The sequence below is a fragment of the Triturus cristatus genome, chromosome 5_1 (assembly GCF_964204655.1).
Source record: "Triturus cristatus chromosome 5_1, aTriCri1.1, whole genome shotgun sequence".
Taxonomy (NCBI): Eukaryota; Metazoa; Chordata; class Amphibia; order Caudata; family Salamandridae; genus Triturus; species Triturus cristatus.
This window is the reverse complement of record NC_140587.1, coordinates 774,382,754-774,397,796: the sequence shown is the minus strand read 5'-3', so window position 1 is coordinate 774,397,796 and position 15,043 is coordinate 774,382,754.

Genomic DNA, 15,043 nt, shown 5'->3' with positions numbered 1-15,043 from the left:
ATGTGTAGGAATTTTCAGAGGTGTGCCGCCCTACAGCCCTAATGGACAAACCACCCCTGCAGTACACCCATTATATGTTTTACATTGTATAACATTTGTCCTGACACAATAGGGAAAGGACAGTTTTTCTAGTCCTGATGAGAGCTTGGGACCCTTAGTCGATAGCAGTAAAAGGCTAAAACATGTCTACAGTAGAAAGGGTGTTGGGCAATTATACCCAGTGGACACCTCACATTTGTTTTCATTCATACCACGAACAACCGTTATTAAAAGGCATACCTGTGCGTTCATAGCTATTTTTAATTCTAAATGGACCTTGGCTGAAAAATCAATATCTTAAGTGCTCCCTGAAATATGGGTGACCCCATCCTGGTTCATAGGAACCAGAATGAGACAGGATGATGAAGCATGCCACAAACAGAGTGGGTGAGGGTCTTTTACAAAACCTGAAAATGTTTCCAGTGGCTCGGCTCCCATTGTCTTTCGCTCTTGATTCCAATTAGTAATCGTGTTCAGGATAGTTTGTAAGGTACCGTATTATCATAAGCATTTGATTAGAGAGGCGGTATCCTATATCATGGAATTCTCTCTACCCTCTCTGGTCATACCTCTGCCATTTATGAGCTGAACCTGGTGTTTTGGTACAAATCTCCGGTCCATTCCAAGTTTCTAGTTGTCACGCCCTGCACATTTCTTTCCTAGAGTCTCAGGCCGTGACATCACTTTTCCAGAACATTCACCAAACATGGCATTCTCATGTGTCAATCCCTCAAGCATACTGCATGCATTTCAAATTCAAACTCAAGAACTATTCAGATCAGGCACATGCCCCATGTGGTTCTCTATTTTCAAGGTCATGTGAAATTAATATGTGCATCAAGAAAATATTTAGCGCATCTGTCATCCCTTTTCAGAGACGTAATTGAATTTAAAAATACTTACAAGTCTAAACCCTGCAAACTAATATGTAGTATTTTTCTTCACAGATGACTTACTTAGGCGAAATGATGGGACCCTCTAAGTGGGCCGGGAAAGGGCAAGGTTTTTATAGCACCCTGTATGTACAGATCCTCCGGGATGTGACAAAAAATCCTTTTCTAAGTTTTCCAATGGAAAGTAAGGAATTATACGGACAACTGGTGTTCTCCCCGCCAAATTGTGCATGCATCTTCACAATCTACTGTAAATTGTAAATTGTAAATTGTAAATTGATACTTGTATAGCGCACTACTCACCCGCAAGGGTCTCAAGGCGCTTGTACAAATACCGCTGAGGAACCCATCCTGGCTTTCCCTGTGAGGCGTCCACTCCTGGGCACCCCCAAGGTGGAGGCCAGGCATCCTTAGCGTTGTGACTGCATAATTTCCCTACAGTCACACAGACATTTTTGGCAGGTTTGATCTACCGAAAAGTATCAGGGAAAACTGTGGGCATGGAGAGTTTATCACAAATCTAGTTCCGCTCACCTACATTCAGACCCTTTGCACATTTTTGCTGCAATCTGTGCCTGTATGACAAGCTTCGGCGTTCACTGCTTCCGTCCATCTCTTGTACTTATATGGCAGGATAATTGCTGCGGTGCTGAATATCCCAAAAAGGCAAGTTCTGTTTAAATTGTAAATGTACAAATGCCTTCCAAGGGTTTACAACAATGTCCCTTTGTTCTCCCGAGTTCTGCGCAGCAGCACACCCTTGCCCTCCCGTGAACATTTGGGAAAGAAAGTTAAAATACTGCATTCCTGACTTACTTTTAATGCCTGAAAGATGGTTTTGGGGTTTTGCACTCTGCATTTAGAGCTTTGATTAAGAATACAGCCAATGCACAGTGACAAAATTCAGTTCATTATCCCCCTCTGAATGACATTTAATTGACAACCCGTTTATTACACTCAGTATAAATTAAAATATTCATGGTAAGGTTCAGTCAATCAAGATTGCACGGATAAACTGTGCCAGCTTTGAGGCAGTAGCGTTGGCAACCACAAGGAGGCGTTTCAGACAACCGGGGAGGGGAGTGGGTGCCAAGTTTGATGTCTCCGGGGAGAGAGGGGGGGGTGGTGGGGGAGGGGCAGGGGGGGTCAGGAGGCTCTGCTCCAATAAACGCTACCACTTCTGGATAATGTCCTTTGCTGACCTGGAGTTTCAGTTTGAGGGGCCCATTTTCAGTGTTGTTGTTGTTGTGAAGCTCCAGCATCCAATTTTGGGAGTTTCCCCTGCTGTTTCTAATGCCACAGTTTTATATTCCGCTGTGGTGAAGCTCAACGCTCCGGTTATTTAGATTTCCCTAGTGCTGTGCTGTTGCTTTCCATTTTTATGTAATGTTCAGTCATGCTGTCTTTTTCTGAGTAAAAATGTTGTTCAGCAGTGAATGCTCTTACATTGTTATACAAGTATCTTTATGAATGTCAGACCTGGGGCCGTATTACATAAAATGCCCTGGGCGCAACAGGCATTTGCGCCTGCTTTGCCCGCTCCCAGGGCCCTTTGGTATTACAGAAGGGGCCGCAGACGCTTGTGAATCCGCTTCTGTAATACCGATAGTACTGATGCACATAAAGCGCATGCGCTATCTTCAGGGGGCTTTCCCTCATTTGCATGGGGGCGTGCTCCATTTAAATGAGGGAATCTCTTTGCCTCTACACCCGTGCCAAATTACAGAGTTGAGCGCAGAGGCAAAGACGCTCTCAGGAGGCGCACTGACAGTAAGCCACAATCTAGCTTCAATAACCTATAAAGTTGTGTTTAAAATTCGAATTAGAGGAACAGGGGAGAATTGTTATAGTGTCACAAAGAACCTTTTCCCACAAAAACATTACACATTTCATTCCATTGAATGTGAATCTTTGCTTTGTTTGTGTGCACTTTCCCTGAATTATGCGATTGATTCTACTGCTAAACCATCCACTAGAAATCTCAATGGAATACGCTAAATCATTAACAGACCCACTAGCAGAACTTAGGCTCTGATTATGATGGCGGGCGGACCTCACTCCATCCGCCATTGTTTCGTATTTGGGACCGCCCACCTACAAGATGGCAGTCCCACATACCATATTACGATGTGACCGCCACCATGGCGGTCGCATTCCCTATATTTTGTATTGCGGCAGGGATGGGGTCAGCGGCCCCCTCCCCAATACAAAAAATAGGGTGGCGACATATCTCTGCACTACGTGGCAGATTTGGTACAGGGATATGTAGGGGTCACCTAGGTGCCCCCTCAGGGCCCATGTCCCAGGACCAGGGGGTAATGAGGGCCCGCTTTTGGTCCCCAAATCTGGTTCCACTAGCCGTTTTGCAGCTGGTTAACCACTGCAGAACGACAGGAGGAAAGAGATATCATTATCCCTACGGCGTTACCTGGCAAGCACCGCAGCAATGCATGGACTAGCGGTTGTTCCGACATGCGGTCAAATTGAATCCGCTGGTTTGGACTGTGGCAGTTGGTCTTTCCGACCACCAGGCTTCGGCCCGCCATGGTAATATGGCAGCCAGAAAACCGCATTATGATGGCGGAGGGACTGCCATCGACAGGTTGTCGGTGGTGCTCCCTCTGCCATAGTAATCAGCCCCTTAGTGTTTGTGTATATACATTCATCATTATGGGTGACCTGATTATTTGGGATATGTCTGTTCCCAACATACTTGACTAAAAAAAAAGAGAGATGGCCATTCACACCAAGAGAACAGGGCATTATGAATCAGAAGGAAATAAAAAGCTCCCCTTGGAACCTCAAATATCACCTAATGGGTACACTCCACCACTCAAACATACCACTCAATCACTTGAATTGGGGTTCAACTATTTAAAACACATACCACCTACAAATGAAATTTTACATAAATTAATTAATAAGATAAAAATCTAATCAGAGGACTCAACTCTAGCACATCATATAATCACGATGCATGTAGAAAGAAGAAACTTTCATAGCTCAATAAAAAATATGCCGTAATAATAAACAAAGCTTATTTCATTCCCCCCCAGGACAGGTCAGCACAGTGGTTCACACTGAAATAAAAATACACAAGACAAATAATAATTTTAAAAAACACCAATTGGAAGCACCCTCGTGAACAGTATACATAAAACTGTTACATTTGCTAATCCAAAATTCACATCACACATGAGCACTAGTAAAATTATTATTTTCATCAACAGTTCCTTCTTACAGTTGTAGTCAGCTAAAAATTGCTTCCATGTGTTTTGGTGGACTCAAATAGATACACACCACCTTCTTCAGGACATCATTTTTGGGTATAAATCGTTCTCAGTCGAAAATTAAAAAAATAATTTAATATCTACAAGAAAAAATATATAATAGTTTAAATCCTAATTCAACATCATTAAAAAAAATTAACATCAAGACAACCATTATGTCTAATCTCTACTTGGTGGCATTTAATCATTCACCCTGATGCAGGTCAAAACACATTCCCACAAAAAGTTCTCAAGGTAACCAACCACTATAGCATTCTAAATCAGGGTTTCCTACCACCCTCCTGCGTGTCTAAAGGGCGAAGATTGAGAACACCCTTCACTCACACCTCTTCCCATTGCATTCCAAAACACCATATTATGTATGAACTCATTATACTCAAAAATCAATGGCAGTGCAGAATCTGACCCAATAATTCCACATTCAGGATTAAAAAATAACTATATATTATTGTTTACAGGCAATATATATAACACTCAAGGTGGAAAGGAGCCATAGAGGTAAGAGACTTGATCCCTATCATAAAAAATACCAGATGTGGTACCACACTTGGCTGTTTATGGTTTTGGACTTTCTCTAAGGTGAGGACATAAATTGTCTTGATACTAGAGGAGTCATGCATACAGACAGGCTATGATGTATATATCGAGACAAATTAATCAAAACATATTTTGTATATTTTTTTATATATGGTTTCTATAGGGAAGAGCCCTAAAACTGCACAGAAGATCATATCCTCAACTACAAGGTTGGGCAACTCTATATAGCTAACCTGGGGAGGGTGGAGCATTGGAGGCCAGGCAAATCACCCTTTGGGGTGTGTTAGCACCTCGCACACCGCACAAAACATGTCGTGTGTTTGGGAGGAATGGCACCCATGTGCAGGAGATCCCCCCTTTGTGTGATCCGTTTGATGTGAAGCAAAAGAAAAACCCACAAATCCCAGCCCGGGACAATCTCCAAACGTGAGGTCACCCAAACAGTTAACCAGAGGACCCATGACTGTGGAATTCTAACACTCACTCACATACACCAACATTGTTACCAACGCTCAGGGAGGGGGGGAAATGAGGAAAGTGAGCGCAGGAGTGCCACGCACTGTTGAACCACTGCCACTAATGGTGATTAGAGTAAATCAAGGAAAAAAGAAAGAGAGAAGAAGTGAAGAGAGAGAGTGAGAAAGTGGGGGGGAACATGCTAGACCCATTTCTACATTACAAGTGTTGAAAGACGTGTGATAAACTTACGCTTGAGGAGTCTTTGAAGGTCAATATGCAGGATTCTGCTTCACTCTTCGGACCTGGCCCAGCATGCCAATGGCAGTGATACAGGTGCGCTCACTGGGGAGGAGTAGTCTTGCAAGGAGGAACTGTAGTACCGTGAGCCTCCAGTACTAAACAGTCAGTGCACCCCACCGCCAGGTGCAGCGCTCACCAAAAGGACAACAAGTGTTCAAATAAGAATGTCTTCCGTCTGCGCTGTCACATCAGGGAGAACCACAGAGTCTGTACTGCCCACGGAATCACTGAAGCATGTCTTGGAGAGATTGTAGTCCATCAGGCCTGGGTTTGGAAAGCTCCTCTCGGTTCACCAGGATGTTGCTGTGGTGAGGACTGAAGACTGATCCTTCCTCGCTTGTGCCATTGCAGGGTTTCTGCTCAGCAGTACACGTCCACGTCCTCTGTTCTGGTGCAGCATCCACTTTAGTTCCATGCTTCCTCAGTCTCTCCGCAGGCGAGGACGGAGTGGTGGTGTCATAACAGTGCTGTTCTATCCATTCCCAGGAATCCGTGGGATCAGTAAAGAAGTAGCTGGGGTTATTGGCTATTAATTTTTGTTTGGTGGGCAATAGCAGGGAGTAGTGATGGCCAGCTTGACAAAGTCTCCTCTTCATACCCAGCAAGGAAGCTCTACGGCATTGTACTGCCACAGTGTAATATGGGAATAGGTATATATGGGTGTTTTCATGCAGGACTGGGCCAGTGGATCAGGTCGCCTGGAGCATAGCTTCCTTGACCTGGTAATTCATCACTCTTGCCACAATCGGATGAGGCAGGGCCCCCGTGTGTGGCTTGCAGGTACAGACCCGGTGGGTGCGCTCAATCAACAAGTGCAGGGGCAGCTTACCAGGCTCAATTGACTTGACAGCTAGTCCTCGAAGAAGTGTCCTGGGTCGGTCCCCTATGCTCCCTCGGGGAAACCCATGATGCAGAGATTGTTTCGGCGAGACCGCCCTTCTGAATCTTCCACCTTGCCTTCAAGTTCCTGAACTTTGGTGGTAAGAGATCAGCCCTTGTTGTCCAAGTCCTTCAAGCCAGGGTGCAAGCTTGCAGGGACATTCTCAAAAATCGTCTACCCTGTTATTGAGTTTCTGTCATCTTCCCTTAGTTGTCCCACTTCAATTGCGACAGCATTGATCCTGCCTCGTAGCTCCTGCCTGAAGTCTGTGATAACCGCCAGGACCTTGTTCAGCTTTTCCTCCATGGCGGTTAGCAGCATGGTCTCCTGACCAGTTGCAGAGTCTTCGTGGCTCAGGGCCAGCACGCCTTTCTGCTGCATTGTCTGGGGCGCCCGCAGCACCATGTCGACCCATGAGGCATCTGGATCCTCACTCCCAGTAAGAGCAAAGCAGCAGATCTCACCCCAAGGGGGCGAAGAATATCCAGTCATAACGACCCTTTGCGGCAGTTCTCCTTACTCCACGAGACCCGCCAAACACCCTTTATGGAACAAGATGCTGGGGCGGGACATGCAGTCTTGTCGTTGTCCCTGGTGTTTGTGGGCAGCAACTGCTCGCCGCATTCCTTGCTCGCCTCCCACCTCAGTGACAGGGTTCCACTGGGTGAACTAAGGGTATGCCACCGTGCTCAGGAAGGGTTCGAGAGCCTCACTTTATGGTGCCCACCAGCCTCAGTCCCTTCAGGACCCACCTCACCCCCCCCCATTTACACTGAAACCAGAACTCAAGGGGCGGGCACGAGCATTCCACTCCCCACTGCAAGGCCGCAACCAGAGGGGTGAAACATGGCTGAACAAGGCAAACAAGCAGATAAGAGGCCTCACCTCTGTCTGCTCGCAGCAGAGGGGTCGACGGTGGTGCGGCCCATGCCGCAGATGTCTCCCAAGGGTCCAATCACGGCTCAAGGACCCACCGGTGCTAATGCACTTCACCCCCAGAGGGCAGCACAGTACTGGAGGCAGCCACCGCACAAAGATCTCTCGCTCCTACTGGCAGACCTCAGCAAAAATATCCTGTGGCTCCCACAATCCCTGGTGTGAATTCATGGCTTCTGGCCTCAGGCAATCAAGCCAAACAAGACAAACACACACCCCTCCCCCGCCTCGCATTCACAGAAGGGATCCAGGCCTCCAGTCTTTCCAACAGCCGTCTCACAACTGATGGTCCGGCTATGTTTTTTTCTTCGAAGCCATGGGTGTGGAGGGGAGGGTGCATTCCTCCACCCATAACGCCTCGCTCTTGGCCACCAGGATGAGGGGTATCACAGTGTGTTTGCCTGGGGGTGTAGGTACTCACCACAGCTCCCCAACAGTGCCATTGTTGTCCCTTAGCCTCCGGTGTAGGATGCAGGCCCCAGAAGCTGCCCACATCACGGCCGGCTCAGTTCTGGGCCTCATGCTTAGGTCCGCGTATCACAGTCGACCACTGCCACCAGTGCATCCATCGTGGTCACAAAGCATCGCCTTCCACGGTGGCAGCACCGATCGCCCACACATTCCATTGGGGGCCAGCCACACCGCCCCACTCACCGGGGCCCAATGCAGGGGAGCTCAGAGGCAATGGCCACTTCCATGCGGTTTGGGCCTTCAGGCCCCATTGTTCACAGAACTAGGACTTTGCCGCCTCCACTGGTCATCAGGAAGTCGCCACTATGTATCCGTGCCTCTCCCTGCCATAGTATCAGGCAGCGGTGGCACGGATTGCAGCGATATTGACCAGATTGTGGGTCATGAGTGCAGAGCTCAGTTAGTTTGCGTCCACCATCTTGCCGGCCTGGCCACTCCGCCTGGGCACTGATAATAGCTCATACGATTCAGTGGATATAATGCACAGGTGATCTGAAAAGTATGACCAGAATCTATAAAAGAAACTGTGTGAGGAGCTGTGTATACAGTACACTTAGAGAAATAGAGTAAGCTCACATCCTATGTACTAATGCAAATGGTTGTGAGTCCTTAGATATGCGCACTCTGCGAAGTTATCTTGCTAGCAATGGCCTCAAATGAGGATGCTGAGGGGAGATGGAGGTGCATATTATGTTTCAAACTACACACTGTTGTGGGCTAATCAAGCAAGTGAAGACTAACGTTTTGAGAACGTGTAAATATGGTCCCTTTTCATAAACATCTCCAGCTCACCATTAGGTAACAATGCTAGAAACTTATAGTGGAGTCTATTAAAAAACTTGTCTGAAAACAGATGTAGTCCAACTGACTCACCGGTTATGAACCTTGAGTTGTGCTTAAAGCTTAATGTAAAGAATCCCCAGACTGGATGCGTAAGTCATTTGAGGGGTAAAGGAATTGTATTGAATATTGCATTAATGGTGAGATTATAGTGCACAAATTGCAGAAAATGTCAACCTGACTAACCCATATGGTGAAAACTCAGGACAAGTTGTTTGATACCAAACATGACACTTTTTAGTGGAAACATAATGAAACTGGCAACTTCGGGGTGCCTATGCACCAGCGCATGTTATCCTATGGCCCACCTAATCACTTATAGTAGCCCTTAATGGAAAGAGACACTATAGGGAAATATAAGCTTGTACTTATATGTCCACACCTTTAAGATAATGTACCCTCCCTCCTGGGCTCAGTAGGCCTACCTTAGGGGTACTGACATATATTAAAAATAGTGCTGTGACCTTGCCACTCATGGTGAGAGCAAAGTCGAGTTGAAGCAGTTTGCACTGCTCATGCAGTCTGCGACGGCAGGACTGCTGTCATCTGTTTACTTGGGTCACTTAGAGAAGCACAATCAGTGCTTCAGGCCCTGGTGACCCCTTTAACTCCCATGGCCTGGGTACCACTGGTACCACTTACCAGGGACTTATAAGGGGTAACGTCCTTGCCAATTGCGGTTACCAATTCACATGTATCATATTTTAGGGAGAGAGCACTGGCACTGGGGCCTGGATAGCAGGCTCCAGTGCACTTCCAGAGCCATAACCATCAGCATTGGGGAATAAAATATGGGAGTGACCATTCAAAAAGGGGACTTTCCTACAGCGTCAAGCTGAAATTCCAAAATGGTGGTAATAAAGAACAAGGCTGGAGTGAAACCTGAGCTTAATTTGAGCAGGTGGTTGCAAGTGGGGCCAACCAGCACTAATTTTTGCAGACCGGCACTTATTTCCCCATATCAGGTATTTTTTGAGAGCAAGAAGGAGAAAAACACACAAAGGGGAAAGTAAAAAGAAGAGAAAGTAAAACCATCACCAAGTGAAAAAGCAGGAACCTGAAAAGAGTGAGATAAAGGGGCAGGGAGTGTCTGGCAATGGATTGAAGAGGACTGATGTGTATTCAGGACTACGAAACCTTGACATTTGGCGCTATGACATTTAATTATCAAATTCATCCACTGTAGGGGCCTGTGTTCGACCTCATGGTTGCAGGTTCAAATCCCGGCGGGTCCACTCAGCCTTTCATCCATCTGAGGTCGGTAACATGAGTATCATTGAGTTGGGTAACAATAAACATCTGTTTTTAAGCGCCTTGAGACCCTTGGGTAGGAAGTGCGCTTTACAAATGCACGTGTTATGTTTATGTTATGTTAATTACACAGGTCACGGTTTGGGCACCGGCCCCCATTATTTTACTAATTAAGCACTGAACTGTGAAACAGAGACAATGACTCCTAAATGAGAGCTGAGCAGCACAAGGAAAGCAGCGAGCACAACTGGCAGAAAGTGCACATGACCCACGGTGACATGTTTGCTGTCAGTAAACTTCCTGTCATAGAAGCGCAGCAGGGCAGGTGCCACAGTCGGGAAACGAAACCGAGGCTGCCTGTGTTTCAGCCGCAGCTGCATTTACTGACAACCCTGGCAAAGTGCAGGGTGTACTTTCGTGCTCAGCACTCTGTCAGTCATAGATGACCTGGTTTGAGAGCAGCCCTGATCCTCCTGGCCATGAGAGACTGCACTCCGCGCCCCTGTGTCAGCAGAAACCCATGCCAAAATAAGACCCCCATGCCAGAGGGGTAAACAAGTGTGATAGGCATGTCTTTGGCAACACAGGACAAAATAAGAATTAAAAAACAGCTCTTCGCATTTTATGTTCAAGAGTTCAGGGATACACTGGGCTAAGTGCAAGTACTATTTATTACACACATGTTTTTCTAACTTAGAAATCACCAAGAAGCAAAAATAACCGAGAAGTTTATTTTTGGCTCTGTGGGCATCACAGACACGTTTCAGTTTATTTTTGGCCCTGTGGGCATCACAGACATGTTTCTCAAGGTATTTGATTTTTCTCATTGTCGCTTTCTAATTGTAGCTGCTACTTATGTCCAGTTAAAAAATATGAATGGATTGTTTCTTCCAAATTGCAGCTGTTATAGGTGGTTACAAAAGAAGCATGGGGCTGGTCTGACTCACGATGCTTGTTTGTGGCTGTGTAGCTGGTGAGATCCGATGTGGCTGCAGATCACAGCTGCTTGCCCTCCCTTGCCACCACGGTAACCCTCTGCTGCAGTGGTCCGGTGGCTGCATGGGAGAAGTGCATAAGGGGACATGCAGTGGTCCGGTGGCTGTGGAGAAGTGCATAAGGGGACACCAAGACCGAAGAGCCATCGGCGCCTGCAGCACAGAAGAGGTCCGAGATCCGGAAGGGTTCACAGGAGCCAAGGTGAGACTGGCTGCTGAGACGATCACAGCAGCCCAGCAGCGGATTAGCTCGCTGAGAGCTCCTGCCTGTAGTAAAGATGCGGCCTGGGGATTCCGCATAAAACATTGGTCCATCGCTAGGGGGCTCTGCTTAAAGGGGCCCCTGGACCACATGGCAGTTCACACCCAAAAGTCCACTGAGAAACCATGCCCCCGCCTCTGAAATACAAACAGTGGAAGGAGGCACGTTCTAATGCAAAAAGTGCATTTATTTATGGGAGTGGCATGCCTCAACATTATAAACGCTTAAATAAGCTCCGTCCACTGCAAACATGGCATCACCGCACACATAAATAAATCTCCTTTTTGCACCTGAGGGCACGTCCATCCACATTCTTTGCTTCAAAAGAGGCAAGAAATACATTTCTATTTGCTGACCTCAAGTGCTGGGAGAGGCTCCCAAGATGGATACTGGGACACTCAGCACTTAACCCTGCACATAGGAAGCAAAAGCGATAAGAACACCACTTCACCACTCAAGTAGCATGACGCCAGCTGTGAGGGCCGGACAGGGCCCCTAGCAGCAATTGGGCAGAGTGGGCTAGCCTGCTGAGGTAGACCTGCAGTCATTGGGTGAGACCGGTGAGTTGATTACATAGTGCCACAGACACGCGGCGGGAAACTGTGGTGACAAGGCCGAGGGCTCGCGCACAACGATACTGAACGTGGAGAGGTCTGGTGGAGCTCTTGGTGAGTTTTGTGTCTAGGTAGAGTTCGCTCAGGGATGTGTCCTGGTCAATGAAGTTCAAGAATCCTTATACTGGGCATGTTTTCCCAGATGCTTGCTTTACAGTGGCACACAGTAATATTCCTGCCTTACTAGGACAACTACAGTGGACTGGACTCAGTGGCCACCCTATCGACAGGACAAAGCTGGTTGTGGGTGGGGCCATGCTGCTCACTAACTAACTACCTCATTCAAGGCACGTGATCTGTACAGATCTGTACCGAAGGAACCTGGGCAACAGAGTAAGGGGTTGCAGAGTGACAGAGTAATTGCCCCAGCTTGCGGAGCAGCAAAACAGCAATGTCAGGAGGAGGACAGGACCCAGAAGGACACTGCAAAACTGAAGCTGCATGGCAGAAAAAAGAAAGGAAACATTTAGAAGGCTTTTTCATATGTCAGAACCTGTTTATAACACATTTTGCATCACACATTTTTAAAAACGTGTATAATATTGCCCAGTTCACATCATCTTCACTTTGCAGCACTACGTCGTCTTCACTACTGTTGATTGCTACACTGACCAAGGGGCTGTTGTACTTCTTATCTTCCACCTATCTTTCTTGCTCTCTCCCTACCTTCTTTCTTTTCCTTCCTTCTTTACCAATCATATTCATTCGCTTCTATGACGTTAGTCTTCAGTATAAATTTGACGTTTTAGAATGTTCGTCATTTCAACCCTGACTTACATTTCAACTTGTTCCACCTGCGTGTGGGTCTTATAAATTACCTTTTACTTAATAAATCTTTTATTAACCAACCTTTGTTGGCTCCTGACTCAACAATTTTGGCGACGAGGATCATTTGGAGGCCCACGACGCAATCTAATGAGGAACATTGTGAATATTATTTAATATAATATTCAATCGTAAATGGACATAAAAGGAAGATTAAGGTATTTCAACGTGCGCGTTTAAGTTGCCAGCGCGTAGAAAATAAATACCTTATTTATGCGGATTTAATATCTGAGGCGGCTTCGTTTTGGCAGTTGGGAATGCCATTGGTGTATCAGCGCGAGCGTGCAGTGCCCTGCCTCGAGCCGTTCTAGTGACGTAACGCTCCGCATAAACAGCTGATCTTTGTTTGAGCCTTTCAAGCATCCATATTTACGCAGCACGCACACGCTAAGCGGGCGGCCATTTTAATTCCAGTGAAACTGACTAGAATGCAGTAAATCTTCATGAAGGAAACTGATTCTTCTTAAAACCTTGAAAATAAACGGAGAGTTTAACAAAACATCGCTAAGAAAAGCTAAATTGAAATAAATCTTTGAAATAAAACTACATTTGGCTATACATTTATAAATGAGTGACACGGAAATAAAAGAAGAAACTGAGAATAAAAGTGTAACAAAAACAGTCATGGCTCAAAGTAATGCAATCTGCACACCAGCATTTTTTCTAAATGAAGCAGGAAAACCACCTATGAGATGGAAAAATTGGCATAGAGCATTTGAAAACCATTTGGTGGCAATTGATGGGAAAGAATATAGTGCAGAAAGAAAGAAAGCCATAATGTTTGGTTTACTTGGTAATGCTGGACAGGAAATTCTCGACAGTTTACAAGAGTTTGAGCAACCAGCAGGACAGATAGATGATATGGATGAATATGTTGAAGCTATAAGGCGCATGGAAAAGCAATTTTCTGAAGAGCCGAACATTATGTTTGGCAGACATAAATTTGCAATGCGCAAGCAAATGGAAAGTGAAACAGTTGAAGAATATTTGCTGCACTAAGAGTACTTGCAACTAAATGTGAATTCAAGGACATGGTTGATGTTTATATAAGGGACCCGTTTGTTTTTCATTGTCATACCAAGAAAATACAGGAGCGTTTATTGGCCTGTAGAAATCATACTTTACAAGAAGTAATTGACATTGCTAAAGGGATCGAACGCTCTTTATTATCTACAATTGAATTGTCTAGAGATAATTCAAAAACTACTAATGTTTTTTCATTACAGGAAAAAAAGAATAATGAACATAAATATGAAAATATAAACAGAAGTTACAATACTAGAGAAGGTAAAAATTACAGTTGTTACAGATGTGGATCAAAAGAACACTTAGCTAACTTTAAAAAATGTCCAGGACTTGGTAAGAGATGTGGAAAGTGTAAAAAAGTAGGTCATTTAACATCTTCGTGTAAAAATATTAAACGTAGTTTTAATAGTAAAGTGAAAGTAAATGCTTTAGAAGAATTTGACGAGGAAATGTGTTCCAATATTGTGCTGTCTATTGATGCACAAGAAAATAGAATTAGAGCTCCTTTGGGTTGTGTACACATTGGTACTGTTGAGCTACAGATAATGGCTGATTCTGGGTCACCCATAACCATAATTTCTGACAAGACTTTTGATGAGCTCTGGGAAGATTGTAATTTAAAAGAAACTGATGTAAACCCTAAGGCTTTTGGGGAGTTTGAAATTGAAATGGTTGGTTATTACGAAGATTACTTAAATTTTAAAGGTAGAGTAATCTTTACTAAACTTTATGTAGCCAAGAAAGTACGCAACATCGTGGGTTGGAAAGAACTAGCTAAACTTGGTGTAATTTTAAAGCCAGGATCAGATGAACCAATAGTTTTGGATGAAAATTTTTGTAACTTTGTTAGTGTAAAAGAGAAATTCCAAACACTTGAAACTGTCCTAGAAGATAACAAGGAAGTCTTTGAGGACCACATTGGTTGTGTTAGAGGATTTGAGCATAAAATAAAATTAAAAAAAGACTCAATACCTGTTTCACACAAAGTTAGGCAAGTACCTTTATCGGTAAGGAAAGAGCTAAAGTTATTACTTAAAAAACTTTGTGATGAGGGTGTAATAGAGGAAACGGATTCCTCCGAATGGGTTTCTGCCATTGTCGTCACAAAAAAAAAAAATGGCGAGTTGAGATTGTGTGCTAACTTGAGATCCCTAAATAAAAATATTGTTGTGGACTGCCACCCATTACCAAAAATAAATGAGATTTTAGCATCTACAAGTGGGTCTAAAATCTTTTCATTGATCGATCTTAGGTCAGCATACCATCAAGTAAAATTGGCAGAGGAGTCTAGGGATCTAACAACTTTTGTAACTCCTTTTGGAGCATACAGATATGTGAGACTACCTTTTAGACTTGCATCAGCTGCAAGTGTGTTTCAAAAAATGATGGATATTATTTTTAAGGATGTTAAAGGAGTCGAAAAAT